Raw genomic sequence first — 18,685 nt, 5'->3', positions numbered from 1 at the left:
AGAGAGAGAGAGACAGAGAGAGAGACAGAGACAGAGAGAGACAGAGACAGAGAGACAGAGACAGAGAGAGAGAGAGAGATCAAGCCATATGGGTCTGGTTCTTTTCCCCCAGACTAAAACCATGAGCTTTAAAAGCAGCAGTGTTGCTATCTGCCAGGGTTGGGACCGACTGGGCAGTTGGTCCTCTCACCTTTCTCCACTGTTTCCTTTCACTCATGCTCAGATGGTATAGCCAAAGACAGTGGCTAAAAACTAGATCAGCTGGTGAAAGAACGCCTGGAAAAGAAAGGCAACAAGGGTTTATTAGGCACCTACTATGTGCCGCACACGGTGCTAAGCATTTTACAAATATGGCATTTGATCTTCACGGCAATCCTGGGAAGTAGGTGTTATTATTGTCCCCATTTTACAATTAAGGAAACCAAAACAGACAGAAGTTAAGTGACTTGCCCAGGATAACAGAGTATCTGAGGATTCCCAACTCCAGGCCAACACACTATTCACTGTACCACCCAGCTACCTCTAAGACCAGGGACACCCACATTCTAAGGTTGGAGGCCAGCCAAAGAGTACATAGCTTTTCTTCTCAGCCTCTACAACCCACTCACACTGCCACACCTTCTGTTCTTCTATGTGGTAATACTGTGTTGCCTTTAAAACCTAGCAAAGATAATACTATAAAACACAATTACAGCCTTCTATCCATAACGAACACAGATGCACTGCATCCCAGGGCCATCTCCAGTCATCCCTTTTTCTCCTGGACCCAGATGGCTCCAGAAGAGAGAGTGAGGTTGGTGACTTTGCAGAGCTCTTCCTCACTTAAATCCAATTCACTTGCAAGTCATGACGTCACCTTCTTCATGTCATGGTCATCTTTAAGAATAAAGGACAAATAACAGTAAGAGGAAGATGCAAAGACAGTAAACAAAGTGGGAAAGTGGGTAGACAGGCATCCATGTGCTTCCTAGTAATGCAAGCTGGCATAGTTATTCAGGGGCAGTCTTTTTGTGAACTCTTGGGTGGTATCCCACGTCTGTTGTCTACCTTAGCCCACCCCCTAGGGTGCATGAGCCAATGGGACTTTAGTGGGAAAAACTGATCTTGCTTCCTCTCTACCAGGCTGTTTGCAGGCTTTATATATCAGCCCAAGTTCTGGCTCATCTCATTTAGTCTAAGGCTGAATGTACAAAAGAATTATCAACTACAATTAATAATTTATGAAAACTCATACCCCATTCCCATTAAGATTTGTATCCCCCACCCATGAAAGAACTATTTTCTCACATTGTAGACATATTAAATGGAATGTAATTAGAAGTTGCAGTATTTAAAAACTCTTGAGGGGGTGGAAGTCACTTCCAGAGAGGACTGAAATATCAACTTCCCAGCAGATTACTGCCCCTCCTTTTAATATCCGAGTTCCTTTCTTCACCCTCACCAAGGGACTAGCAGTGTCCAGAGACTGTCCGCAACTATCTAGTATGTCCTGCACTAGTGTCCAGCTCATATCAGAATCACAAAGTATAATAGAAAATAATCGCATCATATGGTGAGTGGTGAGTGGCCTCCCCTCATCCCCCACCCACTCCTATAAGTACATGTGCTTCCTGACCAATTTCAAGGTGAAAGCTAGAATCTGATCTAAAGGGTCCTTTGACATTTCTTTTTTTTTTTTTTTTGCTTTTTGGAAGGCCATTGGGGTTAAGTGACTTGCCCAAGATCACACAGCTAGTTTTTCCTTTGACATTTCTAATACCACCATGTGCGGCACCACAAACTCATGCTATAACATGCTGTCTCTCGCTGGCAAGTCCATAGGGTTTTAGCATGTCCTCCTCTAGGTCTCTTGGTGTATTTTCCATGAAGTAGACACCTCAGGTAGCTTTTGTGTACCCTACGGTATACCACTGGATGATTTTTAAAATTATTATTATTTTTAATTTTCAATTCCAAAATTTTTCCCTCCTTCTATCCCTTCCCCCCACTCATTGAGAAGGCAAGAAATATAATACCCACATTGCATGACTTTTTAAGAACTTTATTGAGATTAGCGCCCTGAGGCTTCCTAAGTCACACATTTCCCACACTTTGCCTGCTTTCAGGATGCAAGGGGATAGATACCAAGGAAAACAAACTCAAGCTGCTTCAGACGTGGGTTCTCTTTGTCCATAATCATGGAAAAACAAATCAAATACGTTTCCAAAGTCACCAGAATGAAATTACATTTTGGTAAAATGTACCATGCATAACCTAACTAATGTCTAATGTGACAGTATTTGCAGATCCTATATATGCCATCATGGGGGGGGAGGAGGAGGGCAGGGAGGGAGAGAAAATTTGGAAAAAATACAATTAAAAATTAAAAAAATAAAATGGACTATATACATTGAAGTAATATCAAAAAATTTTATAGTAAGTTTCTCTGTTTCTCACATAAATAGGAAACTCAATCAAATTTATAAAAATAAGAGCGATTCATCAACTGATAAATGGACAAAAGATATGAACAGACAGTATTCAGAAGAAATGAAAGCTATCTATAGTCATAAGAAAAAAATGCTCTAAATCACAATGATTAGAGAAATGCAAATTAAAACAACTCTGAGGTACCACCTCACACCTATCAAATTGGCTAACACAAAAGAAAATAGGAAACATTATAGGAGATATAGAAGAATAACACTAATGCTCTGTTGGTGGAGTTGTGAACTGGTCCTACCATTATGGAGAAAAATTTGGAACTATGTCCAAAGGGCTATAATATTGTACATACTCTTTGACCCAGCAATATCACTACCAGTTCTGTTCCTCAAAGAGATCAACAAAAAAGGGGAAAAAAATCTATATGTATAAAAATATTTATATCAACTCTTTCTGTGGTGGCAAAGAATTGGAAATTGAGGGGATGCCCATCAATTGGGAAATGGCTTAACAAGTTGTGATATATGATTGTGAAGGAATACTATTATACTGTAAGAAATGCTGAGCAAGATGTTCTCAGAAAAACCTAGAAAGACTTAAATGAACTGATGCAAAGCAAAGTGAGCAGAACCAGGAGATTATTGCATGCAGTAACTGAAATTCTGTAACTATGGAAGACTTAGCTACTCATAAATCTTTTTAGTGTTTATGGACCTGGGTTTTTTTTTGGGGGGGGGTGGTTTGTTGTTGTTGTCTTTAGCCTAGACTGCCTGCTTCTTAAGAGCAAAATACTATTTGTACAAGAGCATCTTGTGCCTTGGACTAAGGTTTGATCTATTGATAAAAATCTTACCATTTTTAGATTAACCATAATGATTCTGACAGGGACTTCCATGATAATGGAAGATAATCCCCAAATCTTACTTTGGCAACTGGGTTCAACTTCACCTTCATTTTCATGCTTTAATGCTCTCTCCAGTCTGGTTCCAACCTAATTTATCACTTTGCTATCAGCTATTATTATTATTTTTATTCTTATTCCCAGACAAATTGGACCATTCTCTCTTCCCCAATTTTGACCTCTTTTTTGTTTTTTGCTTTGTATCTTTGTACTAAATATTTATTGTAAAAAAATTTCACCTGTACTTTTGAGATGTTTACGCTTTCTTTAAAAAAAAAAAGACAACTACTCTAATCAACTCAATGATCCAAGCCAATTCTAAAGGACCCGTAATGAAAAATGCTATCCACCTCCAGAGAGAAAAATAATGAACTAAGTACAGATTGAAACATACTTTTTTCACTTTATTTTTCCTGCTTTTTTTTTTAACAACATGGCTAATAAGGAAATATGTTTTGCATGACTTCACTTGTATAATTGATATCATATTGCTTGCCTTCTCAGTGGGTGGGGGAAGGGGGTAGCAGGAGGGAAAGCATTTGGAACTCAAAATGTAAAAAGAATGTTTTTAAAAAAAATAAATTCTGGGCTTAAAGAAAGGATGGTTAGGTGGGCAGTGTTGTCAGGAGAGAGCCAGGGTTTAATGAGCTCCAGAAGGTAAAAAGAGTGAAAAGGGAAGAGGCTTGTGATAAAAGGGAGCTTGCTAATTGTGGATCGGGCATTCCCGAGGGCACAGTGGCAGGAACAGGTAGGTCTGTATCAAGCACATTGGTAGGTAGGAAAGGAGGCTGATGCGGATGGGAGTGAGGACTAGGTAGTTGGGGATGGGGATGGGGATTTGTCTATTCAACAGGCCCAAGTTCAGAATCTCAGGTTAGGAAGTGTGTAAGGAGGTCTGAGGGTTCTAATCATCAAGGGATGAATCCAGGTAGGCATCAGTGGTTGTGGAGATTCATTGAAGGAGGCAGGTGTTTTAACTGTTCAAGATCCTCTCTAAAGGTTCAGCTTTGATGTGTTCTGTGAGGCCCTAGGATACCTGCCTAGGAGATTAGTAGGCTGAAGCAGGTGGCCATAGGGGGCTGGGAATCAGGGAGTTCAGTCATGAGGACAATGGCTTGATGTGATACCAGGTCCAACTGCCTGGACATAGGGCAGGAGAAATACCTGGGAAGGAGGTGAGGAGGGAGTATCAGTGGTTTCCTTTTGAAAAGGCAGTTTTAGCATTTTCTGTGCCTTCCAGATGCTGTACTAAATAAAGAAAATACAGGTCAGAGATAACTTAAATGACTCACGATACTGAAAGGGCAAGTAAAATCACAAGATCCTTTGTCAATAAAATGAAAGGGACAGATCAGACCTCTAGGACCCCTCCTAGACCTCTATTACAATGGCTTGCTGGGCCCCATTCAGCTAATGCTGTTGACACGTATCCATCCATGTCCATTACCTACCATCTCAATTTGCTCTGCATTCATTGCTCTGGACTTCTCTGCTTTCTCAATCAGGGAATCAGGCTCAGCAAAGCTTTACTCTACCCCCACCTCATATTCTTGAGAAATAATTTCACTTTTGATGGCGGTAGGGAATTGTCCAATACAAACATGAACTGACCATTGAGCAAGTACTTTTACTCACTCCTAGAAACAATGATAGCCACAAAGACCTCAGTGCCCATTAAAGACCATTAGAGCCTAATTCAATAAGCTGAGTTATCTTCCCTAGAACAGTCAGCTAAAGAGGCAAATGCTTAAGCCTAATTGTCTGTTTGCAAGCCTTCTAATTGCTAAGGCTACACTGACATTGTCTAAATATATGACTTAATGCTTTAACTCTCCTGGACAAGTATCTAGACTTTAAAAATGTGCTATATAAGGGCAGTAAACAAAATGACATTCATTCGGGATTCATACTCAATACTTTTTCTATTAGGTTTTCTTGCATCTATTAGATGGATCAGCAGGCAAGTACAGGAGGCTAAAAAAAAAGGTTCTAGCATTACAGATTCTGCCACCTCATCGTTCAAAAAGACAGAAGGGCCATCTCCCATCGTTCTAATCTACATCTGGCCACTGGACCCAGATGGCTCTGAAGGAGAAAGTGAGGCTGGTGACTTTACACAGCCCTTCCTCACTTAAATCCAATTTACTTGCAAGTCATGGCATCACCTGAACGAAGGACAAACAATAGCAACCAAAAAGACATCAGTAAAATCAAGGAGGAAAGTGCTGTTATATCACAGCTGCAGCATAGACTTTTGACTCCACATTCACTTCTCCCTTTCCCTTCCATTTCTCCTGGTGTTCTCTTCCAACAACTCATCTCTCAGGCTCTTTTTTTTTTTTTTCCGTCTCTCAGGTTCTTCACAAGAGTTCATGCACGTGATTATTGTTTCAATAAATGTATCAGCCCTAAAACAGGGATGATTTCCCTTATTGCGGGTAATGCCCATCTCTTATTCCACATGTGATAAACACAAATTATTGTTCTTGTGGTGGTGGTGTTACAACTCTTCAGGATTCTTCATTTGCTTGACTTGTCATATGAACCTCAGTTTTCTCCTCAATAGAATGATGGACTTGAATTGGATGACCTCTAAGGTTCTTTCAAGCCCTGAAATATTTCCAGGAGCCATATTTTGGCATCTCTTTGTGACACCTGCTTTGGGAATGCCCAGTTGGCATTCTACTCAAGGTCATGGACTTTCCCCACCCAATTCAGGAAATGCTTAGATATTTCCTGGTTGCTTCTTGTTATCCCTGATAATTTAGGGGTTTGCATTTATTAAGCACCTACTGTTGTGCTTGGCATTCAAACAACATGGCCAGCCTGTCAAGAGTTGCACTCTGCTCTATGAACAAAGCAGAACTGAAGTACCTCAAAAGAAACGCAAGATGCACACATTTAGAGAGTTCACCCCAAATGTTCACATGGATGATTTGTACCTGACTTGTGGTAGAGCCTTCTGAACTTGTATCTGTTTGTTCAGTCACATTCAGATCCACAGTAACTTAACTCTAGCATAATGCTGTCATTTTGATCCTTTTCTAGAACAAAGGACAACAACCAACCAACTTTTCTGCTGGTTCTGGAAATGCAAAGACAATAGGAAACTGTTATTTGGCCTCAAGTAGTCTATAGCGTAAAGAGAAGACAGCATGTACATGCATAAGTGTATATGAAAGGTATATTTGTAGCTGAGCTGGTCTTTGGTCAATTGCCTAGCCCCGTGAGTCCACAATGCAATCATAGGTTATTAATGAGGCATTAAACTAACTGCAAAAATGCAACCAAAACTGGTGAGACCTTTATGAGATTTAATCACCTGATTACCTCTCTGATTGAGTCAAGAATGGAACAACTGGATTGGTTGAGCAAACTAATTAGCCCCACTTCTAGGGACTTTAAATAGCTAAACCCTGGAAGAATTATAGTAATTTGAAAGAGGGAGGAGTCAGGCTCAGGAGTGAGCCCCCAACAAGGGAAGACAAGGGGGTTTCTTGCTCTTGACTCCCCCTAAGGCCTTGGTTTTGAGCTGTGACTTGCCATGGGAGACTTTCTATCCAGCCATTTAAGAATATAAGTTGGGGGAGTAGCCTTCATGTGTTAAATATTTAGGCTGGACCTGTGATTTCATTGATACAGCAAGCTCCCTCCCTCTCTTCCTCCCACCCTCAAGAAATCCTCTACTAAGGCAGCTATATAAAATATAGAGAGACATAGTAGATATGTACAAAAAAACCACAAAGTAATTTGAAGGGGAAGGGACTAGCAGCTGGGGAATTGGGGAAAGGTCTCCTGTAGGAAGTGGTATGTAAACAGAGCTTCGAAGGAAATGAAGGATTATAGGAAATCGAGAAGAGAAGGAAGTGCATTCCAGGCAAGGATGGACAGTCTGTCCAAAGGCACGGGTACTTTCATGGTCTCAAAAGTCCTGTAGGAGGCACCACAGGGCAACTCCAAACTAATGAATCCGGTTTCTAAAGTCCCAATTGCCAAGACTTAATTAGAAATTGTCTTTTAAGGGTCGGCCAGGTGGCTCAGCGAGTAAGAGCACCGGCTCCAGTGTTGGGATGACCTGGATCAAATCCTGGCTCAGATACTCAGTGCCACACCCAGAAATAACTGGCCCTGTAACCTTGAGCAAGTTACTTAACCCCGATTGCTTAAAAAAAAAAAAAGAAATTGTCTTTTAACGAAGCCAGGTTGTGTAATAGAGTGCTAGGTCTGGCATTAGGAAGACAGAAATTCAAATTCTGTCTCAAAAACTTACTAGCTGTGTGACCTTGGACAAATCACTTAACCTTTGGCTGACTCAGTTTCCCCAACTGTAAAATGGGAATCACAGTAGCACCTACCTCTGAGGATTGTTATGACAATCAAATCAGAAAAATATTTGTAAAGAGTTTAGCATAGTGCTTGGTACATAGTAGGGGCTTAAGAAATGCTTATTCTCTTCCTTTTCCCCTTATTTACTAACTGTGTGACCCCGGACAAGTCACTTAACCACTCTGAGCCTCAGTTTCCACATTTGCAAAATGAGGGATCTTTTAAGTCTAAATCTACAATCCAATGATATTTATTATTCATCAAGAAATTAAAATATTCAAAAAGGAGCAAAATCAAAGCAAAGCTACAACAACAAGGGCTCCAGTGTCTCCTCTATTTAAGGATCCTTGAATTTTCCTTCTTTGCAAATATTACATTTAATCAGATGACGTTGTATTGTCCTTCTTAGGGTCGGTCATCAGACAGTAGCAATTTGGTAAACTAGGACTAAGTAGGCTTGAAACCATAGCATCTCAGGACCTTGATTTAGAAAAGGACCCTTCATACATACACTGCACCAATAACAAACACAGGCTGCTTTCCTCCCCCCTCCAGTGTTTGGTGCTAAAATAGCATCCAAACTTGTGATGATTGACGGATGGGTTAATAAATACCTGCTGGAGCCCATTCTGGGAATCATGATTAAAAGGCCCAAGCAAACCCAAGAAGAATCATGGATTGGAAGAGCCAGAAGGGTCTGTAGAGTTCATCTATTCCAACCCTATCATTTTACACTTTATAGATTTCATTATATATGCAGGAAAGCTGAAGCTCATAAATGACTAGTAATTGGTAGAACCTTTACTTGAACCTAGGTATCTACTAATAATACCAAAGCAAAGCCTAGGGTTCTTCTGACTGTACCAGCAGAATCCCTTTGTGAACTTATTCTTCATTTATTTCAGTTGTGTTTAACTCTTTATGACCCTGTTTGGGGTTTTCTTGGCAAAGATACTGGAGTGTTTTGACAGTTCCTTCTCCAGTTCATTTTACAGATGAGGAAACTGAGGCAAACAGGGTTAAGTGACTTGTCCAGGGACACACAACTGGTAAGCGTCTAAAGCCAGATTTGAACTCAAGTCCTCCTGACTCCAGGCCCAGCACTCTATATCAACTGTTTCACTTAGTTGGCTCATGTGAATACTCCATTTCTTCTCTATGTACTAGTAGTGATGCCAACAACCTTGGAACTCCACATGAACATCTTATAAAAATCTAGGCAGGTCTTCTCTAATTCATCAGTTTTGTATTCAACCCAAACTATAGACTGACCTTGATTGAACTGAAATAGGGCCAAGGATATCTAAGCCCCTCATTGGCCAGAGAGCATGTGGGCAAAGGAATATAATTCAAGTTAAACTAACCAAATAAATGTTATGGGTCTCTAATTCAAGACAGATAAAGCTTGGTTTTAAACTTCAACATACACAAAACTTAATTGTGCTAGAAGAGAATTTTATTTTGTTTACCTCCAATCCAATCTAATCTAACAAGCACTTATTAAGCTTTACTCTGTTCCAGACATTGTACTAGGTACTAGGAAAGATAATGAAGATCACATGTTATTCTCATGTTTCTTTTGGGGGAAAGATGATATACTCACAGGTAAGTATATATGATGATGGTGGGGGGTGGAGATCAGCAAAGCCCTGATGGGGTACATGAAGGGGAGCATGGGAGAAGTGTGGAAAGGTCAGCAGGAAACAATGACAGGCTTTGCTTTTGCAAATAAAGATGGTTTGAATCTGTGAAGGTCTCATTCTGAACAGCATGATCTAACAACCCATCTCTGATTTAGCCCTCACCAGGTAAAAATGAAGACTCATGTAGAACAATGTCATTGTCTTAATGGAGCCTTGGAGCATATCCAGATCACCTAATATGGAGGAACCTTGCTCAGCTGTGTCCTGTCACCACCGTGGGTAGCCCTTCCACAGCACAGGGGGCCATGGACTGACTGGGAAAGAGTGGGACCCCTTTCCCTTTTCTCCTCTTCTGGGCCTCACAGCCTGGGGGTATTTGTTTCTGTTGTTTCCTCTACCCTCAGTTTCCAGGTGCAGGCAGCAATCCCCACCAGACCTGTTCAGTCAAAGCAATCTTGGAGGAGGGAGTGAATGAATCCTTGGAAGGGCTGAATACTTGGAGAAGCCAGGACATCAGGTGGGATATTGAAGCCAGCCAACTTGGCAGAGAAGCCCAAGACTCAAGCCTGAGGGGGAAGGAAGTAGACTTGGACTTTGGGACTATGTTCTATAGGAACTAAGCTAGGCTGTGAACCTAATCCCCTTCCTCTTCCCAGTAAGTGAGGTGGTATGAGGATGTGAGGTAATTATTATGGATAAAATCAAACAAATTCAACTCTCATTCCCCACCTCTGTCAAACCCTGAATTCTCTTTCTCACAAACCTTACTCATATGGTCATGACTCCTTACAAGAACAGACAAAACATACTTAACTGATTGTAGTAGTTTACTTGGGATAGAATTGAGAACAGTAAGTTTCAATACAAAATAATGTAACAAGAAACCAGGCTGGCCCAGGGAGCTGGAAGGGTCTCTTCTACTAGGGGGTTCAGTTTTGGGGGAGCCTGATCTTTTCAAGAGAGGATTCATGTTCTTTTTTTCATTGTCTACCTGGAGACAGACTATGAGTCCTGAGGAAAATATTTAAAGAAGGCTTAGGTTTGACTTGAGCTTGGATGGGTATTCAGAAAGGTATTCAATGTACAGTGTAGATCAGTATAGGACAGCTATTTATTTCCTCCATGTAAAAGAAATGCTTAAAACATAAAAGACTCATAACCATGCATTGACAAAGATCTAAAATAAAGTAACCTATAATTTCAATTTTCCCAGGAGGTTGATACTTAAATCATTAAAACATGGAGCTCTTAGTGGAACTGTTGAATAGGCATTTTTCCTTCACCTCAGCTCTGCACTGTACAAACTACTCTCTCAAGGACCTCTCTTCTGGCAAGCTGAGCCATGGCTCATCATCCCATCAGTGGCCATCTTCTCCAAGGAAGCTATAATTAAAGAAAATTCTTCCTGCTGCTAATCAGCTCTGACTAGAGGTCTCAGGAGCTCCCAACCTTTCTAGCTCATAAGGCTGAAATTACACATCAGGATCTCTGCTCAGGGAAAGAAGCACAAAATATAATAGGCAGGGTCCCAAAGCTCATGTTTAGGCTTACCTAGGGAGCCCGTGGACCTGCTGCCACATGCAAGCAGCTGCTATAGTTTCCGCATGCTCCCCGATACCTCCCCTTCCGCCCAGAAATACAAGACATCCTCTATAGAATCTCCATATACTCACTACATGGGGAGAGGGAGAAAGTGAGAGTTGTGCTCCCATTAAAATCTATTGAGTGGATGGCTCTTCCTGGTTCAGTGGCCAATCTTTTACAATTAGGAGCTCTTTTTTCATCATATGGACCAAGGGATCGTGACATTATTTCAAAGTTCTTGGCAAAGTTCGTGTGCCTCTTGGAAGCAGCCAGGGAACTCAAATCCAAAAGGTTCCAATGGAGTAATGCATCCTAAAGTATCCCACTGCTCAACTGGAACCCCCAAAGTCTCTAGAAAACCCTGAAAGTTGCCATTCAGAAATACCTCAGATGTGGGAATTTTAGGAAAGGCATAATCTAGTTTACTTAGTCTCTATAACCTCACCTCTGAACCAGAAATTTAATACATTTTCATTTGCAACTAATGCATCCAGCAGGGTCTAGCATTGGGTGAAATATTGAGAAGCATAGACCTCTCACTATCGTGCAAATTGGAGTTCTTCAGGCCTTGTGCTTTGGGAGTTTCTTCTAATCTAACCTATAGCTAGCAGGGATTTCCGAGAAATTCACAGCTCAGCTAACTCATTGCTCATGGAGCTGGGGAAGAACAGGCAAAAGGAGCTCAGACTCAGAAATGCTCTACCCTCTGAAGGCCATGTTACCTTTTGGGGGCTCCTGTTGTCTTTCTGACCTTTAGACTCTTAGTCCTCATTCTTTGGGTGTGAAAGAAAGCTCATTGTCCTTTCCAATCAGCAGCTGAACCAAGGTGCTCCTTCCTTCCCCTTCCTCTTCCTCTTCCTCTTCCTCTTTCTCCTCCTCCTCCTCCTCCTCCTCTTCCTCCTCTTCCTCCTTCTCTTTTGTAGTTATGGGAAAGGAGGGGTGGTGGTGGTGGTGGTGGTGGAATGAAATTATTATATCTCAAAAAGTAGGTTGGAGCCGGATTATGACAAGTTTTCATAGTGTAAATAATGCTTCAGTATTATTCATAACTCATTAAACAATGTATTCATAACACATTTTAAAAACCTAACCACTTTGTAGTCTCTACCAAGTTAGGGATGAGTCTCTAAGACAGTTTTTTACTCTGTGTGTGTTCCTGGTTTCTTTTATTATATTATTCTCTGAACCATTATATGTCCCAATCTATTCCATTCATTTTAGGACTTGGGGAGAATTTCACAGCAGTCCTACTAGTGAATGAATGCTAAAAAACAACAGATATTTTTCGAGCACATTTTGGCTCTCACCTAAGCTAGCATGAATGCAAAAATGTAAACCTTTGGAGTGACCAGGGGCTATCCAGCATAATAAGGACATGTGCAATCAAGGACACCAACAAGAAAGTCGTTATAACTGCCAAGGAAATGACCTTTAAGGCCATAGCAGGAAGAGTTAATGATGGTTCTGGAAAATCATCCCCTCTGAACTTGGCATGTGCAGGTTATAGAAGCATCCCAACCAATGAATCAAGATTTTCATCTTTCCTGATTCAACAGGTGGGATGCCTCCATAGCAACAGCAACAATGGGCAGGGGTAATGGATTTTATATGGAGAGAGAGATTTTCCCTGAGAAGCAGCTAATTAGTTTCCTACTTTTATTGTCACAAGTAGGGAAATGCCAGTGATTGTCCAGTAAATCCACCCTACCCAGAGGAGAAGCAAGTTTCCAAAAAGAGAAAATCCCAGAAAAGGGAACAGTTGTCAAGCAGAAGAGGGACTCGTCTGGAACTGAATCTGCAGCTGAATCTGCACCCTTTTCCTTCTTCATCAAAATATTTTAAAACTGTATTTTCAGAACTTTCTTTTCCCCTTGGGTTTCTTTCCTTTTTAGAATCTCTGGCCATGGGGATCACAGGTTTCTCTGAACTTTTTCAAATCTGTTTTCCTGAAACCTAGGCTAATAGGAGAGAGAATCTACTGTAAGGGGAAGAACACTGAATTAAACATTCAAAAACCAGGATTTGAATCCTACTTCTAATGTTTATTAGTTATCTACAAATTGCTTAATTTCTCCAGCCCTCAGTTTCTTAGGGCTGGGAGTATAGGAGATTAGCAGTCAACCACCCATAAGTTCAGAAGTTCCAGGACTTTTCAACCAATGACCATGCTTACTTATGATATGCTAGAACCTATGACCAGAAGAAATCCATTAACGGAATACATGTGATATGCATTGTGTATGCCACCAAATTATGTTTTGTATGTGTTTCCCTGTTCCATGTGTTATCATTATTGGATTTATGCTTCTTTACTATGAATAGAGTGTTGTTATGTATGATGGTACGCAATATCTGACATATATCATTTGTCACATTCCCTGACATTTTATGTTGCTATATGTATATATACAATATTGTTATATTATAAAATATATGTTATATATTATGCTATGTTATAATATTTATACATATAAATATATTATAATAATATACATATAAAATATATAATATAATTGTATTTTTTAAAACCTGCTGTTTTTGTTGTTCAGTGGTTGTTCAGCTTTGTCTGACTCTTTGTGATCCCATTTGGGGTTTCCTTGGCAAAGGCACTCTACTAGTTTGTTATTTCCTTCTTCAGCTCATTTTACAGATGATGAAACTGAGGCAAACAGGGTGAAGTGACTTGCCCAGGGTCACACAACTAAGATATGTCTGAGGCAGGATTTGAACTCAGGGGATGAGCCCAGTGCTCTATCTGCTAGCTGCCCCTCTGACCTATGTATTTGGTTATTGTATATAATTCTAATGTGTTATGATATGATCATATATGGTAAATGTCATGTAAAAGGTATACTGTACTTTTACCAAATCTGTGTTAACTGTATGACCTATGTCTCTATTTTGTTAAACATTTCCCAATAATATTTTAATCTGACCACTTTTCAGGCTGCTTGACAGGGGGCAGCATATTTGACATCCATGGTATGAAAAACATATATGTGTGCATATATGTATATATAGGTATAGGTGTATATATATATACACACACAGAGGATAGCCATTCTCCATTAGATCAAAATATATTAAATGTGCATTTCTCAAAGGATAAAATATAAGATCTAAATAGCCATATCAAAAAAATTCTCGAAATCATTAATAATTAGAGAAATGCAAATTAAAATAACTGAAGTCACACCCATCAGAATGGCAAAGATAACAAAAACAGAAAATGGCAGCCGTTGGAGGGGCTGCAGCAGGCACATTAATGTCCTTCCTGCTGTTCCATATTCTCTCTTGTGAAGTTGTGCAGCTCTCCCTGCCTTCATAGAAAAAATAGTTATGGGCAGCTAGGAGGCGCAGTGAATAGAGCACCAGCCCTGGAGTCAGGAGGACCTGAGTTCAAATCTGACCTCAGACAACACAAAAACTAGCCGTGTGGCCTTGGGCAAGTCAATTAACCCCAATCGCCCTCCAAAAAAGCAAAAATAAAAATACATAGTATGTTCACAGAATAATAATGCACAAACATCACTGATACAACATCCTTCATCTGCAACCTTTACTTCATTCATAACCCAGTCTGTAAAAAAGGACTAGAGAGAAAAACAAAGAAAAGAAAGAATCTCTCTATTCATGGAATTTCCAGCATAATGAATGACCCTGCACAATCTACTAGCTAGAATAACATATTATTTTAAATAATACTACAACAATTATCTTAACTGTCAAATATGTTTGAACTTGCCTGGTCTACACTTCCAGCTAGCTTACGTATTGCTATTACAAAAAGCCACAACTATCTTATGGAAAATGAAGAATTCTCATTTGAACTAACCAGTTTTGCAAAACTTTAACAATAAAAACTACTCACCTCCTTCCACATACTGATTGACAAACATTTGTAGATAGGGAATATGGGACAGCAACAATGTCTGGGTCATGAATTTGAGAACTGGCAGCTTTACCTTTTGGTGAGTGAATGTCTACTAGGCAAAGAGGTATCATATAATTGTCCATAAACATAAAGAATGTGACCATTCATGATCAAGGAAGTGGCAGGTTTGATAGAGTACTGATGGGTGCAAACTATATTTTGAAATATCTGCAGCAGTTGTAATGTGATACGAAAATATCTGTTGGTGACAGTCACAGGTACTGCTAAATGCTAGTGTAGTTTGTTGCTAACATTCATAATTCAAAGAGATACTAAATTTCAATTACAGTTCAGTAAAGATGTAATTCTTCCCCATCCAAGTTCACATACTCCCCAAATTCTATCCATAGACCCCTGGATCTGAGTCACTTGGTGCTCTCTCTCTCTCTGTCTCTCTCTCTCTCTCTGTCTCTCTCTCTCTGTCTCTGTCTCTCTCTGTCTCTCTTGTCTCTCTCTGTCTCTCTCTCTCTGTCCCTCTCTGTCTCTTTCTCTCCCCCCTCTTTCTTTCTCTCCCTCCCTGTCTTCCCCCCTTTCCTTTCCTTCCCTACTCCTCCCTCCCTCCTTCCACTCCCTCCATTTTTCTCTCTCCCATTCTCTACTCCTCTCTCCCTCTTTTTCTCCCTCCCTCCCTTTCTTCTCTCCCTCTTCTCTCTTTCTCTCCCCCCCCCCATTAGCTCTCATGTCGTTTATATGTAGATAACTCACAAATTTAGTTTTTCAGTCCTCTTCTCTCTACTGAACTCCAATCCAACATCTCTACCTTGTAACAGGGCCTCTAGCAGGCCCAGTCAATTCTTATCCTGGGGTCTGTGAACGTGAATGTGTACTTGTGTGTGTGTGTGTGTGTGTGTGTGTTTAACATGTCAATAACTGTATTTCAATATAATTGGTTTCCCCTCACATCTGATATATTTTATTTTATGCATTTAAAAACATGGTTCTGAGAAGGGCTCCATAGGCTTCATCAGCCAGCCAGAGGAGTCTAGAACCAAAAAACCAAACAATTAAGAGCCCTTGCTCTAGAGTGTGAAGACTGGTTTAGGAGAGTCAAGAGTTAAGCCCGAAATTCCGACCATGAACAAACTTTGGCACCTTTGTTCTTTGTATGAGCTCATAACCATCTGTGTGGGGGAACATTTCTCTGAGGTCCAGCCAAGGTCATGAAGAACAGGCTCCTGTCATTATGAGAATAAGAGCAAAGTCAGCCACAGAATATCAGTCTCTTTCCCTTATTCCTTCTCTCCCTACCAATAACAATGCCTTCAAATCTGCTGATTTGGTAGTGGAGGTAAGAGGCAGCACCTTGATTCTCCCTCAGGCACCAGCCTGGAACCTTCAGAAAGTGAGGGAACACCCCGACACTTGTCACATACCCAAGGGGGAAAGCTGCTCCGACACGGCTGCAAAGGGACCCAGCCCCAGCCCCTTGGCCCTCCCCCCTGGACCTCTCCCTAGTGCAGATGCCCAGCTACTACATAACCACTCATTAGGAGAGATCTTTACCTCCCTTTGATCATCTCTCTTTTTCATTTTCAAACTCCTAGATCTCACACATACAGCCCGCATTCAAGCTTTTACAGTGAATAACCCACCTTACACCTAGATTTCCAAAGGCATAGCTCTCTCTGTCTCTCTGTCTGTCTCTCTCTATCTCCGTCTCTCTGTCTCTGTCTCTGTCTCTGTCTCTGTCTCTGTCTCTGTCTCTCTCTCTCTCTCTCTCTCTCTCTCTCTCTCTCTCTCTCTCTCTCTCTCTCTCTCTCTCTCTCTCTCTCTCTCTCTCTCTCTCTCTCTCTCTCTCTCTCTCTCTCTCTCTCTCTGCAATCCAGGTTAAGTGATTTGCCCAGAGTCCCACATCTAGTAACTTGAGGCCAGATTTGGCCTTAGGTCCTTCTGCCTCCAGGACAGTTGCTACCCACTGGTCATCTAGCTACCCCTTCCATAGGCATCTCAAACTCAAGGTCAAAACAGAATCTTTCTCCCTAAAAACCACACCCTCTCCTACCTTCTCTATTTCTGTCAAAGGCACAATCATTTTTTCACTTATCTATGGTTGCAACCTTGGAGTGATTCTCAATTCTTTGCTCTCCCCACCTACATATTCAATGAGTTGCCAAGTCTTATTCATTCTTCTTTTTGGTAGGAGGCAAGGCCATCAGGGTTAAGTTACTTGTCCAGGGTCTCACAGCTATTAATTTGAGGCCATATTTGAACTCAGGTCCTCCACACACCAGGGCAGGTTCTCCATCCACTAGGCAACCTAGTTGCCCCTTTCATTCTTCATCTATAACACCTCTCCTATCCATCCCCTTCTCTCCAGTAGGACAGCCATTGGCTTAGTTCAGTCCCTCATTACCTATCACATGAACTTTTGTAATAGCCTCCAAATTGGTCTCCCTGAATCCAGCTCACCCCCCTCCAACCCATCATTCACTCAGTTATCAAATGGTTAATCCTAGAACACAGTCAGTCAATAAGCAATTATTAAGATCCTACTCTGAGCCCTGTAGCCATCGTGTTAGGTCCTGGGTCTCTGGCCTCAAGCAGGTTACATTCCATATTATGAGACAACATGTACAACTATAAGCACATATGAAAAAAATACAAAAATAATTACAGGGTAGTTTAGGATGCAGTTGAGGAAATCATGAAAAGCTTCACCTAGAAAATGGTATCTGAGCTGAACTTTGAAGCAAGTAGAGATTCTATGGGGGGGGGGGGGGGGGGGGGGAAAGTGGGAAGGCATTCAACATATAAGGGATGGTCAGAAGAAAAGCACTTATTGAATCAGGAGATGGGATGTCTTGGGTAAGGAAGAGAAAAGAACTAGTTTGGATAGACTATAAGATATGTGAAAGGAAATGATGTATAACAATTCTGGAAAGAATGATGTATAACGATTCTGGAAAGAATGATGTATAACGATTCTGGAAAGAATGATATATAATGATTCTGGAAAGAAAAAACCTGCATTTAGAGTCAGGTTGTGAAGGACTTTAAAAGAGGCAATAGGCTTAGAGGACAGATAGATAGATAGATAGATAGATAGATAGATAGATAGATAGATAGATAGATAGATAGATAGATAGATAAAAAATATCTCTATCCCTATATCTATTTGTTGTTCATTGGTTTCAGTCATGTCGGACTCTCCATGACCCCCCATTTGGAGTTTGGGTTTTTTTTTTTTTTTGGCAAAGGTACTAGAGTGGTTTGTCTTCTCCTTCTCCAGCTCATTTTGCAGATGAGGAAACTGAGGCAAACAGGGTTAAGTGACTTGCCCAGGGTCACTCAGCTGCTAAGTGTCTGAGGCCAGATTTGAACTGAGGAAGAAGATGCCCTCTTGACTCCAGCCCTGGAACTTTATCTACTGCACCACCTAGCTATAGAGATGTAGATAGCTACCTCTTCTGTATCTCTATACCTCTATCTATATTTATGTCTCTATAGATATGTATAATCCAACCTATATCTATCTATAGTTCTATCTCTATACACATTTGTGGGTTTATGTGTCTATATACAGTCAATGGAGAAATCTGTTTTTTTGACTATACACATCTATATTTGTAACAAAGATTTTGTTTTTCTTTCTTAATGGAGAGCATGCAGGAGGGGAAAATGATAATTTTTGAAGATTGAAAAAAATTTAAATTAAAGCAATAAAATTAAGAAATAAAATTAATATCATGTTCTCAAAGACGGCAGCAACAATAACAACAAAGATCCTTGGGAACAAGAAGTATTTTTTTCTTTGTATCTCCAGTTCCTATAGGGCCTAGCACAGAGTAGGCACTTAATAAAAGCTTTCTGAATGGAATTTTAAAAGGGAAGGAAGGAAGGAAGGAAGGAAGGAAGGAAGGAAGGAAGGAAGGA

The 18,685-nt window shown here is 40.6% G+C and overlaps 1 long non-coding RNA gene across 4 annotated transcripts in view; it reads left to right on the top strand.

Annotated features, from left to right (window-relative positions):
- The window catches only part of LOC138165896 (uncharacterized), a 19,293-nt gene extending 5,905 nt beyond the window's left edge, over window positions 1-13,388 (top strand). Inside the window, exons 2-3 of one of the 4 annotated variants that reach the window (XR_011169485.1) lie at window positions 9,450-9,811; window positions 12,551-13,388. This is a non-coding gene — a long non-coding RNA (uncharacterized lncRNA). Of the gene's footprint in view, window positions 1-9,449; window positions 10,502-12,099; window positions 12,517-12,547 lie in introns of those variants that run through there. The other 3 variants (XR_011169484.1, XR_011169488.1, XR_011169486.1) reach the window with 3 other exon arrangements.
- Window positions 13,389-18,685: the final 5,297 nt, after the last annotated feature.

The sequence above is a fragment of the Petaurus breviceps genome, unplaced genomic scaffold (genome assembly GCF_028583685.1).
Source record: "Petaurus breviceps papuanus isolate PSGF00001 unplaced genomic scaffold, PetGlider_PUasm1.0 126, whole genome shotgun sequence".
NCBI lineage: Eukaryota > Metazoa > Chordata > Mammalia > Diprotodontia > Petauridae > Petaurus > Petaurus breviceps.
The sequence above is the reverse complement of the archived record's forward strand: the minus strand, read 5'-3'. Positions and strand labels throughout refer to the sequence as shown.